This window comes from Piliocolobus tephrosceles, chromosome 9, assembly GCF_002776525.5.
Source record: "Piliocolobus tephrosceles isolate RC106 chromosome 9, ASM277652v3, whole genome shotgun sequence".
NCBI classification, from domain to species: Eukaryota; Metazoa; Chordata; class Mammalia; order Primates; family Cercopithecidae; genus Piliocolobus; species Piliocolobus tephrosceles.
Window position 1 is genome coordinate 61446882 of NC_045442.1, and position 18413 is coordinate 61465294.

Below are 18413 nucleotides of genomic sequence, written 5' to 3' on the forward strand. Positions count from 1 at the left end.
TACCCAAACATTGATCCTTCTTTTTCTTTTTAGTAATAAAATCTGAATTTAGCCAGGCACAGCTAAATGAAAGAGTTACATATTGCCAAATGCAAGTAGAAGTATTTAAAACAGTAAGTTATTTAAGAGTAACTGACAACAAAGGGAGCTCCAACAACCCTTTCAAAAGCTACAGCTTGCATTTTAAGGGACTATTTAGCTATACTCCATACATTTCATGTTTTCAATATAATTAAGTTCAAGATATTCTACTTTTCTCTTGTAGTTTCTTGTATGATCCGTGTCTTATGTAGAAGTGTATTCTATAATTTTCAAAAATTTGAAGTTTTCTGCATTTCTTAATGTTATCAGTGTCATAACTGTGTATATTTCTGTTATCTGATCCTGATTTTCTTACAGAAAGTGAATTTCCCCCTTTTTAAGTGCATACTTCATCATCATGTATACATAAAATCATTTATATATAATCACATGTATGATTATATAAGAATTTAATACTTAGCTGACAACATTTTATTTAAAACGCAGACATTACAATGGCATAGCTGCCAATTGAAGAGTAGTAAATTGTAATTTTTTAATTCCCTGCGTTGTAAAAATGGTGAATAGATTAATAGCATACACATTCACTCATTATTTCAATAAATTTTACTGAAAATTTTTTATGTGCCATACTCTCTTTAGCACTCTCAAACTCTCGTGATGAAAGTCAATTTTTCCAACCAGATAACCATAAAATAACATACTATGTGTTAGGAAGGAGATGATTGAATTTCCTGGTAGACACATAGAACAAGTGATTAACATTGCTAAGGGGATTTAAAAAAATCAAAGCTTTGTAGAGTTTTATCAAGTTGTCCTTTGAAATCAGTAGGATTTCCTCAAATGAATAAGGGGGAGATGGGCTTTCCATGAAGTTAAATTCCATGTCCAAACCACTAAAAGTTTTATATAAGGGCTATCATATAAATTTTTTTAAAGCAATATACTGAGTCTATATTATGGTAAACAGATACAGATACCTTGTTCTCCAACCTACATCCTCACCTCTAGCATAAGTGGTATAATTTAGTTACATTTTATAGTTCAAAGGCCAAGAAGATGGTGTTTGGCTGTGTATTGCAAAACAAAGCTAAGTACACATGCTTCGTCTTCTGGATTGGTGATATGGAAATGGACAGGAATATATATAAAAATAAGCAAGTAACATCAGAAAAAAACATAGCTCAAAAAATCTTCCCACACAGTCTTCAAACTGATAATTTATTTAGATTAGAAGATTTTCTTTGAGAATGTAATGCCTGGGGACATTTCTGCCATGCATTTGGAACCATGTGCTGGCAACTTCTGAATTCAGACATTAGAGTTTTTCATAACATTACAACTGTCAGTCTTATTCAATGCAGAACCATGCTGGATTAATAGAATCATATCTGATATGTACTTTTATTTTGTAGTATGATTTCTCTTTATTAGTTTGTTATAGTGACTATTCTCATGCAGAAATTTGCATAAAAATACTTTTAACAAAATGGGAAATGTGCAATGACCTTGTTTGAAAATAAGATTGGAGATATTAATCAGGGCTTTCACAATATTTTTGTCAGTTTGTTAATATATCAAAAATGCTTCATTTTACTGAAACTTTTTGAGTGTTTAGTAAGATGCTTGTCATGGTTCTAAAAGTTCTAAGTATGTTATATAACTCCATTCTTACAATATTTTATGTGTTTTTTTGCATATTGTAAGAACATACGCAAAATGTAAAAACTTACTTAAAATATTGTAAGAATGGAATTATATTGTAAGAACATGTGCAAAATGTAAAAAATTACTTAAAATAATGTAAGAATGGAATTATATACTATCTACATATATCAAAATATATATATTTAACAGGTTGAGAAATTTGTATAATGACACAATTAGTAATGGATAGAATCAGCATAAAAATCTAGGAAATCTGATTTTGATGTTGAAAATCTTATTCCAAGATAGTCACAACTACCTGGGTGGGTCAATGTGCTAAGCTATGAGTCCTACATTAGAAAGAAGTATCTGAATATGCTTTTAAGAACTGAAGAGTAAACATGAATTAACCAGAGTATGGGCAGAGCAATCCAAATATATTTTGAGGGTCTCCGGGAATTTAAATAAATGTAGCATAGCTGGAGAAGCCTGCGTGATAGCAGAAGATGATGATGAAAATACAAACAAAGTTCAGACAATACCATAATTGACACTTTGAATTTTATATGAATGACAAATTACTGGAAATTTCTAAGCAGGAAAATGTTATAATCTGAGTACTCTGTATAAAATGAAGCAGATGGAGTGGCAGTGAAGGAGGGGTGATTGGTTAGTTTCCTAAAGAAATATAAAAAGACTATCTGGTAGTAATTAACACTGAAGTTGGTAATTGTGAGCATATGCAGGTATCACTCTAATTAGTGCTGTTTTTGTCCAGCAACATTCAGTTGGTTAGGAACAGGATGAGAGATGGCCAGAGTGGCAGAGTTGGGAGAGAGTTTTGTGAGGAGGAGATGGCCGAGAGTTAAAGGGTGTTTGTGGCTATGTTTCAAGATGGTTTTTACTGAACCAAGCTCATAGAAATTTAAAGAGTTGAGGATACTGGACTTTCTGGTTATTGTGAATGTGATAGAAATGACTTTTCCCCTCTCTGAAGATTCAGCTGATTAGTCCTGTATTTAATTTGACAAAATATAAGGTGACTAAGAGATTCATGTACTAAGGGGTTATTGTGCACTGGATGAATATTTATATTATTATAATATAATTTCTTTTTAGTTAGTAACACCAAAGTCACTGGTTCAATCAACAAGGTTTATTGTCTTCTCCAAAAACAGGTTTTGTCTTTTCAAAATTGTTAAATTCTTAAAAGATGTTGTTTTAAATATATACTACAGAACAAAGAACAATATAATAAACTGTCTTGTACCTTTCAACTAACCTCAATAATTATAAACTCTTGGCCAATCTTGTGTTTCTTATACCTCTATTCAACCTTCCAGATTATTTTGAAGCAGTTTAGATATAATTTTATAGGATAAGTTGCAATATTCTCTTACTTTCTCCCTATTTATCTCCTCCTGGTTTGGTCCTTTCTTTCTATTTAGTTCTACAGAGCTAATGGAACTATTATCCCACTTTTGGCACAAGTTTAATAAGCTCTTTCTTCTAGTGCTGTTGTGATACGAGGCTTATTTTGATTTTCCTTCATAATTATGTTAATGTGGAAAAAGTTATATAACACTGTATTCCATAAAAAACTCAATTAAAAATTTAAATATGTGTGTATATGTATATATACATATATTTATATATATATACATACATTCTTGATATAATGTTTGTCCAACTTATAAATTAAAATTTGGAACAAATTTTAAGTGTATGAGTAAGTGAAATTTATTCATCTGGGGACAGTTTAGAAGCTTGGGTTTTATTTTGCACCTGCATACCAAGTTGCAGCTAAAATTGCAAACCAAAATTTAAATAAAAACCAGAAACCAAAATTTAAAAGCTGTAGAAATTCATCTGAGCGACAATATGTAATTAAATCCATTGATGAAATAGAAATAGATACTCTAGAGATGAGATGCATATCAGTGGGTACTTGAATGGTAACAAAAGACACCTGAATCTCCAACATAAATTCCAAAACTTTAAAGCATGTTTGGAGCTCCTTTTAGGGAGAGCTGATGGGTTGTGAAGGATTCAACTAACAGATTAAAAAATACTAAATGTATTTATTTCTATATATATATATTTTTGATCCCAAGTCTAGCTTTGTCACTCAGGCTGGAATGTAGTGGCGTGATCTCGGCTCACTGCAACCTCCGCCTCCCTGGTTCAAGCGATTCTCCTGCCTCTACCTCCTGAGTAGTTGGTACTATAGGCACACACCACCGCACTTGGCTAATTTTTGTATTTTTAGTAGAGACGGGGTATCACCATGTTGGTCAGGCTGATCTCCATCTCCTGACCTAGTGATTCACCCGCTTCGACCTCCCAAAGTGCTGGGATTACAGTCATGAGCCACAACACCCAGCCTTAAAAATTCTAAATTAAAAAAAAAAAAAAAAAGCAAAAAACAGAAAAAACTGACTGGATGTGGTGGCTCACACCTATAATCCTAGCAATTTGTGAGGCCAAGGTGGGCAGATAACCTGAGGTCAGGAGTTTGACACCAGCTAGGCCAACATGTGAAATCCATCTCTACTAAAAGTACAAAATTAGCCGGATGTGGTGGTGCATGCCTGTAATCTCAGCTACTAGGGAGGCTGAGGCAGGAGAATCACTTCAACCCGGGAGGCAGTAGTTGTAGTGAGCTGAGATCACATCACTGCACTCCAGCCTGGGTGACAAGAGTGAAACTCCATCTCAAAACAATAATAACAACAACAATAATTATAATAACAATAATAATAACTTACTCTCTTCTGTTTTTTCTCTTAAAGTGTTTGCTTCAGGACACTGACTTTCAGAACAACATAGAAGTGTATTAACTAAATACAAGGAGGTAGGTCTATTGATAGCTTTCAAAATATTCAATCCAAAAATTCTCAAATATTTTGTGCATGGATAAGTAAAGGTATACTACTTAAAAGATGAGTTCCACTGTAACATTTCGAAAGCTTGGCGTTTCAATGATAAGTTTATCAACTAAACTTAATGATGTTATTCCCATTATAATAGGAGCCTGAAGGAGCCGTTAGATCAGCTTTTGCTTTTCCTCTCCAGCAGATTGAAAGCCAGCTACTTGTGTTGACACGACATCTTAGTCTATATATATCAACAACTGAGAATATGACACTGTATCTTATCAGTTTGTGCTCTGTGTGTGTTTGATAAGGGTAAACTAAAGGTGTCTGATTGAGGATGCTTTATGCACTTGCTTTTTCCTATACTCAGTATTAAATGCTAGATATGACTCTTCTTAACACTGCCTATCTCTGCCTATGTAAGGGGACATACTCTGTAAGTGAACATATGGATGTATCTATGTGTGTGTGTGTATTGCAAATCCATGGACACATATGTAAAGACTTCTATAATTCAGTCTACACTATAAGGAACTCAAAAATGTACATGTATGTTTACATACACATGTGTGCAACTATATGAATTTATGTAAGCATATTTATGTGTATATACATGTACTTAAATGTATGTATATATACATAAATATATTACATAAACAAGCATATATATATAATCAATGAATTTTTGTGTATTCTATGACTTACAGTTGCTATTAATCTATTTTTAGAAAATTATTTGGCCACAAGTTCTACCAGGTTCTACTAGAAACAGTTTGAGAATGAAGCAATTGTTTCCAGTGCATCAACATTTCAGAGTCATATATTATCTGTATCTAAAATTTCTCATGTGTTTACTCAAAGAACATACTTGGTAGTGCTGGATTTTAGCTTGAGAGATAAAAGGGGATAAATGATACATCTTACTCCTAGTGAATACAGCCTCCTTAGCTTATTCTCTAGTGACAATTGTGGGAATATATTCTGGACAGGGTAGACACCCATCAATTTGGCTCTACCGTAGCTCCTGGAATTGCTGGTTTCAAGCTTCTTTGCATTCACTGTAGGCCTGGTGTACTTATTTAAAGAAAGAGAAGAGGAAATATTCAATGTTTGTAGGTGTTCTGTAGCGTTCCAAGAATCTTTTTTTTTTTTTTTACCAGTATTAGTATCAGAAAAAGAGAATATTTCTCCTGAGAATCTAGCTTGTCATTAGCTTGTGAACAATGTGAAGCCACAAATACTAAAATTTTCACTTTATATTACCTGTGGGGTTTCTCAAGAACTTATTTTATGAAACATACCTAACAATGTTATAAAACTTATGAATTCTAAGTTCTGATGCCATGTTTGGCTTTATATTATGTTTCATTTTTATCTTCATTCTACCCTAATTTATTACCCTTTTTTTTTTTTTTTTGAAAACTGGCTTATTCTTCCTGCAAATTGATGCATAGATAAACCAAATAACTACACAAATTAATCCTAGGTAGAATATTATTAAGTCATCGTGGACAATGTTGACCAGTATTGTATCTTTTTTCTGCCTTATTTTATGATTCATGCTAAAGTCAGGTAACTTTTACATTCATATACCTACTCTTGCATTATCCTGAATGCTGGCCATGTTCAATTACCTATTTCATATTTTAAGTGTGATCTATTGGTGAAAAATTATTTTCTAATTTGTTTTATTATAAAATTTGAAGTAAACTATCAGCTATTATAACCAATGTTTACACTGCTGCCATTAGCTAAGTAGTAAAAAAATGTTGTACTATGATACAATAACTACACACCATCATATACCCTCATCCTGAATAAGAAATTATTACTCTGCTGTGGAAGTCATATTCTTTGATCAAAAGCCCTACACATGGTTTGCTTATATTTCTCTTGAGGAAGAAATTTGCTCAGCATGCTTTCCAATAATTTAGCAGCTTCAACAAATAGTTAGAAATCAACTACTTAACTCCATAAAACCATAACCATTTCAGAAAGGAAAATGAGATCTCTCTCTGTCAATAATCCATGATTAAAATGACCATGTATGTATGTTGCGAGTACAGTCCTGATTTACACCTGTTGTCCTGACATCCTGTCTGGTTAAACTTTGTCTTGGTTTTACTTCTTTAATAAGATATATTTTAAGGGCCGGGCGCGGTGGCTCAAGCCTGTAATCCCAGCACTTTGGGAGGCCGAGACGGGCGGATCACGAGGTCAGGAGATCGAGACCATCCTGGCTAACACGGTGAAACCCCGTCTCCACTAAAAAAAAATACAAAAAACTAGCCGGGCGAGGTGGCTGGCGCCTGTAGTCCCAGCTACTCGGGAGGCTGAGGCAGGAGAATGGCATGAACCCGAGAGGAGGAGCTTGCAGTGAGCTGAGATCCAGCCACTGCACTCCAGCCTGGGTGACAGAGCAAGACTCCATCTCAAAAAAAAAAAAAAAAAAAGATATATTTTAATAACGGTTGCACTAAAATAAGCCAGGATGAATTTGACCTCCATTTTTCTACTATGTTCTTGTTTAATAGTCTTTGAAACGCACATACAGTCAATAGATTTCTGATGTTGATATGTGGTTAAATCAGAAAGATGCCCAGCAATAACCTGGTGCTTTCCAGACGCAGCATAACTAACATTTTCTTTCAAGGACAGCAAGAAGGGCTTTGCTGATAAAATAAAATGTGCTTGGCCTCTGAGACAGAAATGGCTAGGGATGGCTAACTCCTGCTCTCAGTGATGAGGAAGTATATGATGATGCTGCCCCTGCCATGTACTGAGGCTACCAGGCAGTGAACTTGTGTAATTCAGGGTACAATCTGGAAAATATACTAAGCATCCAGGCTGCTAATCAGTGAATCAGTGGGAAAGTGGGAAATGTAGGCTAGGTTTAGAAATATGGTGATAGGAAACAGACTAGAGCTACAGAAAGCAATATTTCGTGGAGTTTTCTTTGTTTTGTAATTCTTTTTTGTTTGCTTGTTTAACTGTAAACCTGTCTGAAATCAATGAGCTAAAAAATTGAAAGTACATGTCTAATGAAAAATTATAGAATGGGCTGTAGTTTCTCAAAAAGTTGATAATAAAAACTCAAACTGAAAAAAATGCTTGTTGGTGCTCACCACTCACCTTGGGGACAATATTGATTTTACCAGTACATGAAAACCAGAAGACACAAATCTGCTAAGGCACCTTTGTGTCTACTTCTAAGGTAAATAGGTTTATAAAGAAGATGGAACCTGAAGATTATACTTTCACACTTACAGCTGCATAACGTGACTTTATGTCTCATTCTAAGAAGCATGATCTATTTAAAAAACAAAAAACAAAAAGCCCTTTTCTCTCATTTTAGATTACAAGGGTTTTTTACATTTTTTTGTACATTTATTGAAATCAATGTGCCAGCTCTTAAGGTGTTGACTTCATCACTAGATATATATCTGTCACTGGAAACTTCAAAGTAAAATTATTTACTCCAATAAAAATTGGCTTTTCAAATTCAATTTATAAAATATAAAAACTTGCAATCTTTCCATCAAACTTGAAGCATCTTATATCATTGTCAATACTACTGTCAGTTCAGATTAGTAGTCCAAATAAAATAAAATTACTTGACTCTATGGTTAGAATGCAAACATAAATTTTAATGGAGCATTGTGTTGGGTTAAGAATCATGGTCTCATAAAATTAAGAAAACTAGAATATAGAAATGTGCTTGAATTTGGTTCATATACACACATAATTTAAAATTGATTGCAATCAAGCCTCAATATTCTACTAATCCAAGTTTAAATTACAGTTCTCAAAATGTACAAATGCTTTTGTAAGTATACAGAGAAGCACTGAACTGTAAAATATTTTTAAGAAACCTGTTGTTGAATAGAGAAAATACTTCAACATGACAGCACTGAATTACTGCCTGTTATTAATTGTACTTAAAAAATGTTTGAGCCTTTAAACTAGTCTTTTGTAAATCAAACTGAATGATTTACAATTCCATTTAACTTTGTGTAGATGGGTTTTAAAATTTTTATTTGCATTTTTGTTATCACTCTGGAAAACTTTAACCTAATTTTTCAATGAATGACAAACCAAAAAACTTCAGCTTTGAAACGTTTATCTAATTGTAATAACTCAAAAAGTGCTTGCAAAGAAGATACTGACATGTATCTGTAAAAAAGCAGGACAAAAATGCAATAAAACAGTGGAGCTCAAGTGATGCATACATTATAATTTTTGAAACGCTATACCTGTTCCTTAGGTAGTGCAACCTGTGAAAGAATTTTTTGGTGGTGCTCCAGTTTTTAATGGGGTAAATTTATATTCTATCCCAGAATGGAAATAAATTTCATAACTATAAAATTTTGTAACATTTAAATTCTGTTAAATATTCAAAAAGCATGGCAACAGAAAACATATTTGAGATTTTTTTCTGTGAAAATATGTGCCAAAGTAGGTATTGAGCATTGAGGCATGAAAAAAGTACTTGTAACAGTGTTTAGGCTTAAATATTTACAAATTTTAATATACAGAAATAGAATTACAAATATACTCCAGTTAGTAGAATTTTCTCTCAACTTACGAGATACCTTAGCACTCACAGAGTATTTTCTCAATTGAAAGTATTATGATTCAGAGAAAATAAATTCAGCATGTAAAAATTTTTAATATTACTAATCTTAAAATAAAATTTAAAGAAGGTTGCAGGTAATTAGAAAAAAGACTGAAAATAAATCCATATTAAAAAACACATATTCTTTAAAAATTAAAATAAAGCCAGTGATACTGAATTTTAGAGAGATATAGCTAGAAAACAAATTACTGTATATAAATGTTATTTTTCATATTCACATATTTAATAATCAATACAAAGATTTTTCTAATGTACAGAGATAAATATTATTTTTAATCTTTAGGAAAAGTGATTTTGAAAATAATTTTTGAAACAAAATATTTCTAGATCTTCTAATATAATTAAATGAATTTGTCAGCTAAGTAATTATTTAAATATATACAATTTTAATTGTTTTTAACACTCCTTCTAACTCTCAAAAATTTCCCAGTTGATAATTATATGGTTATTCCATTTCTTACATATTATATTGGAAGGCAACCATACTGAAATCCTAACACAATTTCTCTCTTTACAGATGAGCATCTACAGTGGAAAATGATTGTATAATAAATTCAATGCTCTAAACCAGTTAAAAAAGCCAAGGCAAAATTGCACTCCCTTCATTTCAAATTCAGGATTCGTTTTTGTTTGTTTCTCCATTTCTGTTTCCGTTTTAGTTATACAGCTTAGGTTATAAGACATTTTTTTTTTCACCTTGGGTAAACCAATATGATTCTCACTCCACAAAAAGGGTATGAAGGAACAATCACTTATAAATTTTTTTCAGACAAATGAAATGAATATTGAGTCCCTCTTCCATCAGACTGCCAGAAGAGTATGTATCTGTCATTATTGGTGTTCCCTCTCTATTCCTATTTTTGAGCTTTTCAAAGCAAGACCATTTGAGAAAGCATCCCATGGTTCCACGTTGTTTCACATAGGTTCCTCTTGAGATGCTCATGAACTAAATCTGTATAATTAAGGGTTTTGTGGCTCTCACGACACCTGAAGAATGAAAATAGTTCTATTTATTTTCATCTGCTTTAGCATTTTTGAAGGCATAAATCTAATTCCGTATCTTGGAAAATCTGTGTTTCTCAAATCTATCTTGACACTTGGGGAAAACACTCCTCCTTTCCCTATTCCTGTCTATATCCTTTAAAGGCCTTGACATTTCCCTCCTTCCTTTCTGGCGCATCAAACATCATTTCTTCAGCTTGGATATTCACAATGACAGGAAGAGGAATTGTCTTTAGTTTCTTCTGTTAGCCTTACATTTGCCTAGAGGTTGAGGGACACATATGGTCTGGAAATTGCAGTAACTTTATTAGTAGGAGTGGAGGAGAAACAGTGATACCAATAAATTATCCTATCAAAACTTTCCATGGCTTCCTTTGCTGGTTTATTTAGGGCTGCCATGGTTCTCTTTATCTGTTGCTTACTGAGGAGAACATGCTATTTTCTGCCAATTAGGCTCACATAATAGAATGCATAATGCAATTGTTTGGTATGTGGTAAGATTTAGTGGAAAGAACACAAGGTATAAAATCATATGTGCTATGTTTGCATTCCAGTTTACGCATCTATTAGCTATGTGAGCTTTAAACTAATACTTAAATGAGTTCTAATTCTTCATTTGTAGAATAGTGAAAACAATTCCAGAATTCTGTAGGCATCCAGTATTTCCTATCTTTCCTGTATTTCTTTCCATCTACTTCAAATTTGAGGCAGTTAATAGCATGGACTCAATGTAACTGATTAGAGCAAAACGTGTTTGTAGTTTGTTGTTGTTTTGTTATTATTATTATAATTCTGCTCCATATATCTTCTAGTGCTAAACTTCCCAATTAAAACCAAACAAAATATAGTAAAACCTGAGACCATGTTTAGTTAACAGAAAGTTAAAAACTGAAAGTCTTACTGTCCTATGTAATAATGCCTGAAGCATGGCTTAAGCCAAGTTTAAAAGATGTGTACCTTATCTCCTAAGATTCAATAAATGTATTTTGTTTTGTTAGTGAACAATTTCCTTCAGGCTTAGTTCAGAATTTCTCTAAGATAAAATAGCAATATATTTATACTTGGTCACTATTCTCAGTAAACCATTAGAGCTGCATTATGGCACTCTTGTAAAATGTATGCCCTTCTTACAATTCCTTTCACATTTATTCTAAGACTACAAGGTCAAGAATGTCTGCTCACACTGGAACTTCCCAGATCTATATTACTAACCAGAGGGATAGGAGAAACGCTACTGTTTTCTTAATTGGACTCCTTCCAGGTTTCCCACTCACTTATATTTCTTTGCCTCTGTTTCCAAAGTGAAAACAGTTCTACCTCATTCCATCTTCTCTGTTCTAGGTATAGATTCACTCCTTCTAGGTTTAACAGTCTTATTCGGAGCACTGAAACTTTTTCATTCCTTCCTCTTGAAGTGTCAGCTTTCGTTTAACCCATTCGTGATGCTTCAATAACAGCATTACCCAGAAGTGGCAAGGCAAAGAGAAAAATAGAACAGATGCTGTGTGCATTATCACCAGAGAGCACAGAGGAGAACTGACTATAGTTGATAATTCTTGATGGGGTAATTAAGCTATCTGTGGTGGATCCTCTGGAATTTATTATTTTCTTAACCACAGAAAAGTGGTATTTACTCTCAGCCTTGAGCATTTGAATGGTTGAATTGTTACTCTGAGATTATGTCCAGAGTTGCTAACAATTGTACCTCTGATTATAGACTTTCCTTTAAAGCACATACACAGGCCTGTGACGAAGATTTAATTTGAAATGACTCAGAGGGTGAACTTCCTTTCCTGAAAAAATATTTTAGTAGCAGCTGTGTTTTCTGGCATCAATCCTACCAAAATGTTGACCTAGCTTGACCCTGGAAGTCCCTTTTAGAAACATAGTTTTGGAGATAGCTTTCTTAATAGCAAATTTACTTTGTTAGGGTCCAGTAAGCTATCTCCATATACCAGTAAAGCCTCATTGTTTTCATTCATTCTACTTTCTAAATTTTAGTAATTTAATCACCAGGACAAAATTATCTAAAAGTTGTAATAGGTAAAAAATTTAAAAAGAGAAAGTGTAATTATGACCAAGATTGATGTTTACTTTATATACACTACGATGACTTTATTGATTGTGAAGATGCTAAAGTGATTTATATTTTTGGTCAAATTCTCAAATGTTCAGAATTTCTCTCACTCTATCCACTGCCCTGGCTATCCTGGAAATTAACTTGAATCCCTGAGCCTCCACACAGGGGTTTTATAGAATCCTGTTCCAGTTATGTCTGCTGTTGGTTTTTATTGGTGGTTTTCCTGCTACGAAAAGTCCACCTTTCAGGTACCACAGTTAGCTCTTCCCCACCTTTGTCCCATCTGTGTGAGTCAGTCGGCTCACCATGGCTCTTTAACACCTGTTCTCATTAATCTCCATAGTCAGAGTAAGCCCAGATACAAGAAAAGGAAATGTCTTCCATGATGATAATGACAGCACATCAGAGAGAAAATTCTCAGTTTCCTTTTGCGTGCCCACAGACAATGGCCATATGTTATTAGACACATTCATTTGCAGTCACTGTCATCACCACTAATCAAACTGCAGCATACACAGAACTTGCCTTAAGGAAGACTGAGAATGAAGTCATAGACAGTACAGGAACGAGGGACAAATTGAGCATTAATCAGGTGCAGTGGACTCTTGCAAAGAGGGCTTATAAGCAACAGCAAAATGATGTGAGTAGCGGACAGGGATTTTGGGGTTGTAGGGGGCCGGAAAATACCAATGGTTTGAGTATCTCTTTTTACTGTAAGAGTTGAATTTTATTGTTATTTAATGGGACAGTTTATTAAAACTAATGGAATTCCTGCACGTTGTGGGCATTGAAACAGCTTAATTATTAGGTGTGAAAGATAATGCTTATATGCTGTTCAATCTATATTGCACACAATTCTAATATATATTTAGCCCTATTAATACTGTAATTTTCACTGTGATCCTCATTATGCTGATGATAAACTTAGGCCCAAATATGACATTTAAAATCTAACTGACAGTATTGCTTTAATTGCTTCCTATTCGTCCTCTTAGTGAGGAAGGGATCCCTGCCTTGGGGTTGTGAGTATGGTCAAACAGTCCATTGAAAATAGATAGATGAGATTGATAGCAGCTTATTAGTCACATATATCCGTAGGGGTTTCAATCAGGAACACAGTTGTAAAATAGAGCTTTGGGAGGCAAATGTGTAGTATCAAGAGAGTAAAGTGCACCCTGGTTTATACAGAAGAGTGTAATTGACTTGTATGAATAAATCTCTAGGTGGGCAAAAGATGAGAACTGCTGCTCAAGGATAAGTGGGAACTGTGGTGTTTTGCTAGAAAACCGGAGCATGAATATACAGTGGGGGGTTTATGGTTAAACCATTAATGGCCCTGTGGATTTCATTAAATGTTGAGGCAGCACATAATATTGGGCCTTAATTTTAAGCCTTACATCACAAGTCACATGGTGCATATTTCAGGCAGTCCCATAAACATTTGTGATAGAATGTGATAATGTTGATGATACAGACGTGGAACTAAAGTTTTAATGCAATTGCTGTTAGTTCTGCTGAAGTTGAGAAAAGATAGATTATGATGAATAATATTGTTGATATTAATAAAATTCTACATTTTTAAAATTAAAGTCATGCAATGAATATTAATTTAATGACGGTCTTTTAAAAAGCTTAATGTAGTTCCATATACCAAAGCGTAGCTCAAACAGGTTATTATCAGGATAGTGATAGCCATGTCCAAACACATCACACAAATACTTGGTAAAAATTAACAATAATTGAGAAATTGTCATACTGATTTCATGGATGATTTACATGAAAGTACATCTTTATAAGGCATGTAGCCTATTTGAAGTTTTGAGGAGTTTACGCCAATGACCAAGTTCGCAGGCAGAATTCCAAAGATAACCCTAATTTATGATGCCAACTGCAAGTTTAGAAAGTTTCCAAAACTACTCTCACTTTTAAGAATTCACTAGAAAGACTCACCGCACACACTGAAAGCTCTTATACTCACTCTATGGTTTATTACAAGAAAGGATACAGATAACCTCCCCCAGGAATCAGGAAACATTACCCTCCTAGCATAATGTGTACCAATATGCACAAATTATTGCCAACCAGAGAAGCTCACCTAAAATATCAGAGTCCAGAGTTTTTTTTTGTTTGTTTGTTTTTGTTTTTTAATGGTTCCCTTATGTAGGCCTGATTCATTGATTGACTAATTGACTGTCCACATTGTTTATTTCAGCCTTCAGGTTGATCTATGCTACATTACTCAAACCCGCCAACTGAAGTCACACTGTTAAGAATATGCAGTAGACCGGGCGCAGTGGCTCACGCCTGTAATCCCAGCACTTTGGGAGGCAAGGGGGTGCCGATCACGAGGTCAAGAGATCGAGACCATCCTGGCCAACATGGTGAAACTCTGTCTCTACTAAAAAAGATACAAAAATTAGCTAGGCATGCTGGCACATGCCTGTAGCCCCAACTACTTGGGAGGCTGAGGCAGGAGAATTGCTTGAACCTAGGAGGCAGAGGTTGCAGTGAGCCAAGATCGTGCCACTGCACTCCAGTCTGGCGACAGAGCAAGACTCCGTCTCAAAAAAAAAAAAAAAAAAACAAAATAAAACAATGAATATCCAGTAAACCAAGACCATCGTAGTATGCAAAACATTGCTGGATCCAGATTTTACTTCCCAGGAGGCCAGACGTCTTTTTGGGCAATATGAAACTCTTCATCATACAAATAAGATATAATTTTTAATATTTCCATTATATTAACTATTAAAATCTTAAATATAACCTCTCATTATATTCATGTAAAAAATTTATTCTTTGTAGTATTTTTCTAAATTTTGATCATACGATATATATAATTTATAATTAAAAATAAAATGTATATACAAATAACAATATTATTAGAATATTTAATCTTTCCACTAGAACAGAAGAATAATCTAAACTCTATCAATTCACAACCACTATTCTTTTGATGTTTATTTCATCAGAGCAGGTATGATAGACATTGATAAAAGCATAGCTGCATTTTGTTAAAAATTATTTATTGTTAAGCCTGTGGTGTTAGAAATTGAATTTTTTATTATAAAGTTTTATTATAATCTCAGTATTTGTTCTTGTTTTGCTTTGCTTGGTTATTGACTAAAAAAGTTTTTTATGATGATGAAAAGTCGCTATCTGCCTGTTCACATGACATAGATATCTAGAATACTCCTTTTTAAACCTCTATATTATATTCTAAAGTATCCCTATATTTTTTATTTTGTATGAAATAAATTCTTCTTGAATTTACTGGTCTTTTGTGGGTGATGTAGCACTGCTGACATGACATGAATTTCAGAGGGGGAGGTTGAAATATTCAGCCATAAAATCTTGTTTTTCTCCTTTCCAGTTCTGAGAAAGAAAAAATGGTGCATGGCTTTCTGTGATATTTACCACCAATGAAAAGGGTTAAGTTCAAAAATTCACTGGTTGAGCATCTGTTAATTTTCTCCATGTTAGTTTTGCCTAAAATCAGTTTTTGTTACCAGCTAAGAGATAGTCCTTATCAAAAAAATTGTCATAACTCCAACAGCAAAATTGCTGCTCAGATAGAGCTGAGAGATGATTAGGGTTTCAACCATTAAATTTTTAAATTTAATTAACATATAAACTACTTAAGCAAATCAGATGTAAGTACACATTCCTCTCTTTGAATCAGGAAATTTCTATAGCCCTATTATGTGGCATGATACTTCTACAATCCTAATATAGAAGCAGCATTCTAAGAGGCTGGGAGCTGAGTTTTCTTCTCTTTGTGCTTCACCTGGTAAAATTGTGGCTATTACTGAAATATATTTGCATAGTTCCTCATTTCTTCAGGATTTAAGTGCTATTTTCTTCTATTTTTTTTACAAATAGAGCCTTATTAAGCAATTCAGACTTGATAGATTCTAATGAGGGCAGGCATGTTATTACTGTCCTTATTAATGTTTTGAATCTGATTTGGACAGAACTGCAATGCATGCTTCCTAAATTAATGACTTCAATCTAGTAAGAATTGACCAAGTTCTGAGGTCAGCCAGTAAAGTAGTCAGCGATTCATTAAAATGATGCTTATTATTAGGACAGCCAAGCATGTAGAAGGCAAAAGAGACGAGCGCCAGTGGCTTGTTGCCAAATGTCAGGCTCCAGTTCAATTGTTTCTAGTTTTTTAAAACTAAAAAACAATGCAGTGGTAACAGAAAATGTTAATGGATTTAACTTGAAACCCCTGACAAACCTTAAGAGTTAATCCATGCTGAGCTGATGGCTTTCTTTAAAAAAAAAACAAAAAAAAAAATGTAACATTTCATGTCAAGCTGATGATCATTTTGGTTTAGCTTGCGGATATAGTACCAAGTCCTTACTTTACTCCTCAGCAAAAAAAAAAAAAAAAAAAAAAAAAAAAAAAAAAAAAGTTGCATTTCGTCAGCTAGATTGCAATATTATCTTGCCTACACTGAACTACATTGACTTGGAGCAAAACCCGTTCAGTAATTGACTGTGTGTTTGCTAGAGCTTCTGACATGCATAAGTAACCACTAATTGTTTGGTCTCTGACCAGTTCCTTCTTTTCAGGCACTGAGAATACAAGGTTACCCTGTATGAGCCTCCTATGTAATCTGGCAATTCAACCTCTAGCAAACAGAAAGTGAGAAAATGTAAGCCTGTGTCTGCCTTTTTTAAATATCGATAAAATTCCATTAAGTCCTCATGCAAGAGCACTGGGGTAGACAGCCACATCATGAAGAATAAATCAATTAAGAAAAATCAAGTGTTCTTCTCCTGCTTCTGTGTGACATCCACAATATCCAGAACAGATATTACAGCATCTGGCAACCAGCAGAACACGAAGATACCAGAATGAGTGCGAACTTGCCAACTCAAACCATTTTAATGACTATCTCAGGGTTCTTACTTCTTTTAAAGAGGTCTCCAAAGTGAAGATATCTCCTGCATTTGACCTAAAACAATTAACTCACTTTAAAATTTTATGACCACTAAATGGAGAAGCAATGAGAACAATATTGAGACTATTTTGTTTTTATGTCAGCTCGTATTAAATTATTTTGTTGTTCCAAACTGTACCTGAAAGCATTTTTTTTTTTTTTTTTTTTTGAGACGGAGTCTCGCTGCTCTGTCGCCCAGGCTGGAGTGCAGTGGCCGGATCTCAGCTCACTGCAAGCTCCGCCTCCCGGGTTCACGCCATTCTCCTGCCTCAGCCTCCCGAATAGCTGGGACTACAGGCGCCCACCACCTCGCCCGGCTAGTTTTTTTTTTTTGTATTTTTAGTAGAGACGGGGTTTCACCCTGTTAGCCAGGATGGTCTCGATCTCCTGACCTCGTGATCCGCCCGTCTCGGCCTCCCAAAGTGCTGGGATTACAGGCTTGAGTCCCTGAAAGCTTTTTCAAATAATTTACCTTTTGGTTGCAGTGGAAATATTTTCAAACATAGCAAAAAGAAGAAAAAAAGAAGGAAGAGGAGGAAGAAGAAGAAAGGAGTTGCTACTCTAATTGTAGTAAATGCACCCTGAAAGTTAAATATCTGATAAAATCAGCATCTATAATTCCCAAGCATCCATGGGAACAAAGAGACTAGGGCGTGAATAGATGCCAACAGCATGTAACTCTTATGTCTTTAGTGCATTACTTATCTATGAGATGCCAGATTCCATAATATTTATGATAGTAGATTCACTTAACAGTTATTATTGGTTGACGTAAAATTTAAAATAAGTCCTTCAGACCAATCCCATAATCACAAACTATGGATGGATTGGTCCAAGCTCATACTGAAAAGCATATAGCACAATCAGCTGGAATTAAACAATGTTCTAGTAGTCATCAACAGAATGAATAATTTGCAAATAAATTATCTGGCATCATTGAATTATTTACATATCAATCAAATGTATAGCATTTCTTTAAATCATTTAAAAATCTTCCTTCACATATATTAAGATTTTAAAACAGGCCGGGCGCGGTGGCTCAAGCCTGTAATCCCAGCACTTTGGGAGGCCCAGACAGGCGGATCACGAGGTCGGGAGATCGAGACCATCCTGGCTAACACGGTGAAACCCCATCTCTACTAAAAAATACAAAAAAAAAAAAAAAAAAAAAAAAAAAA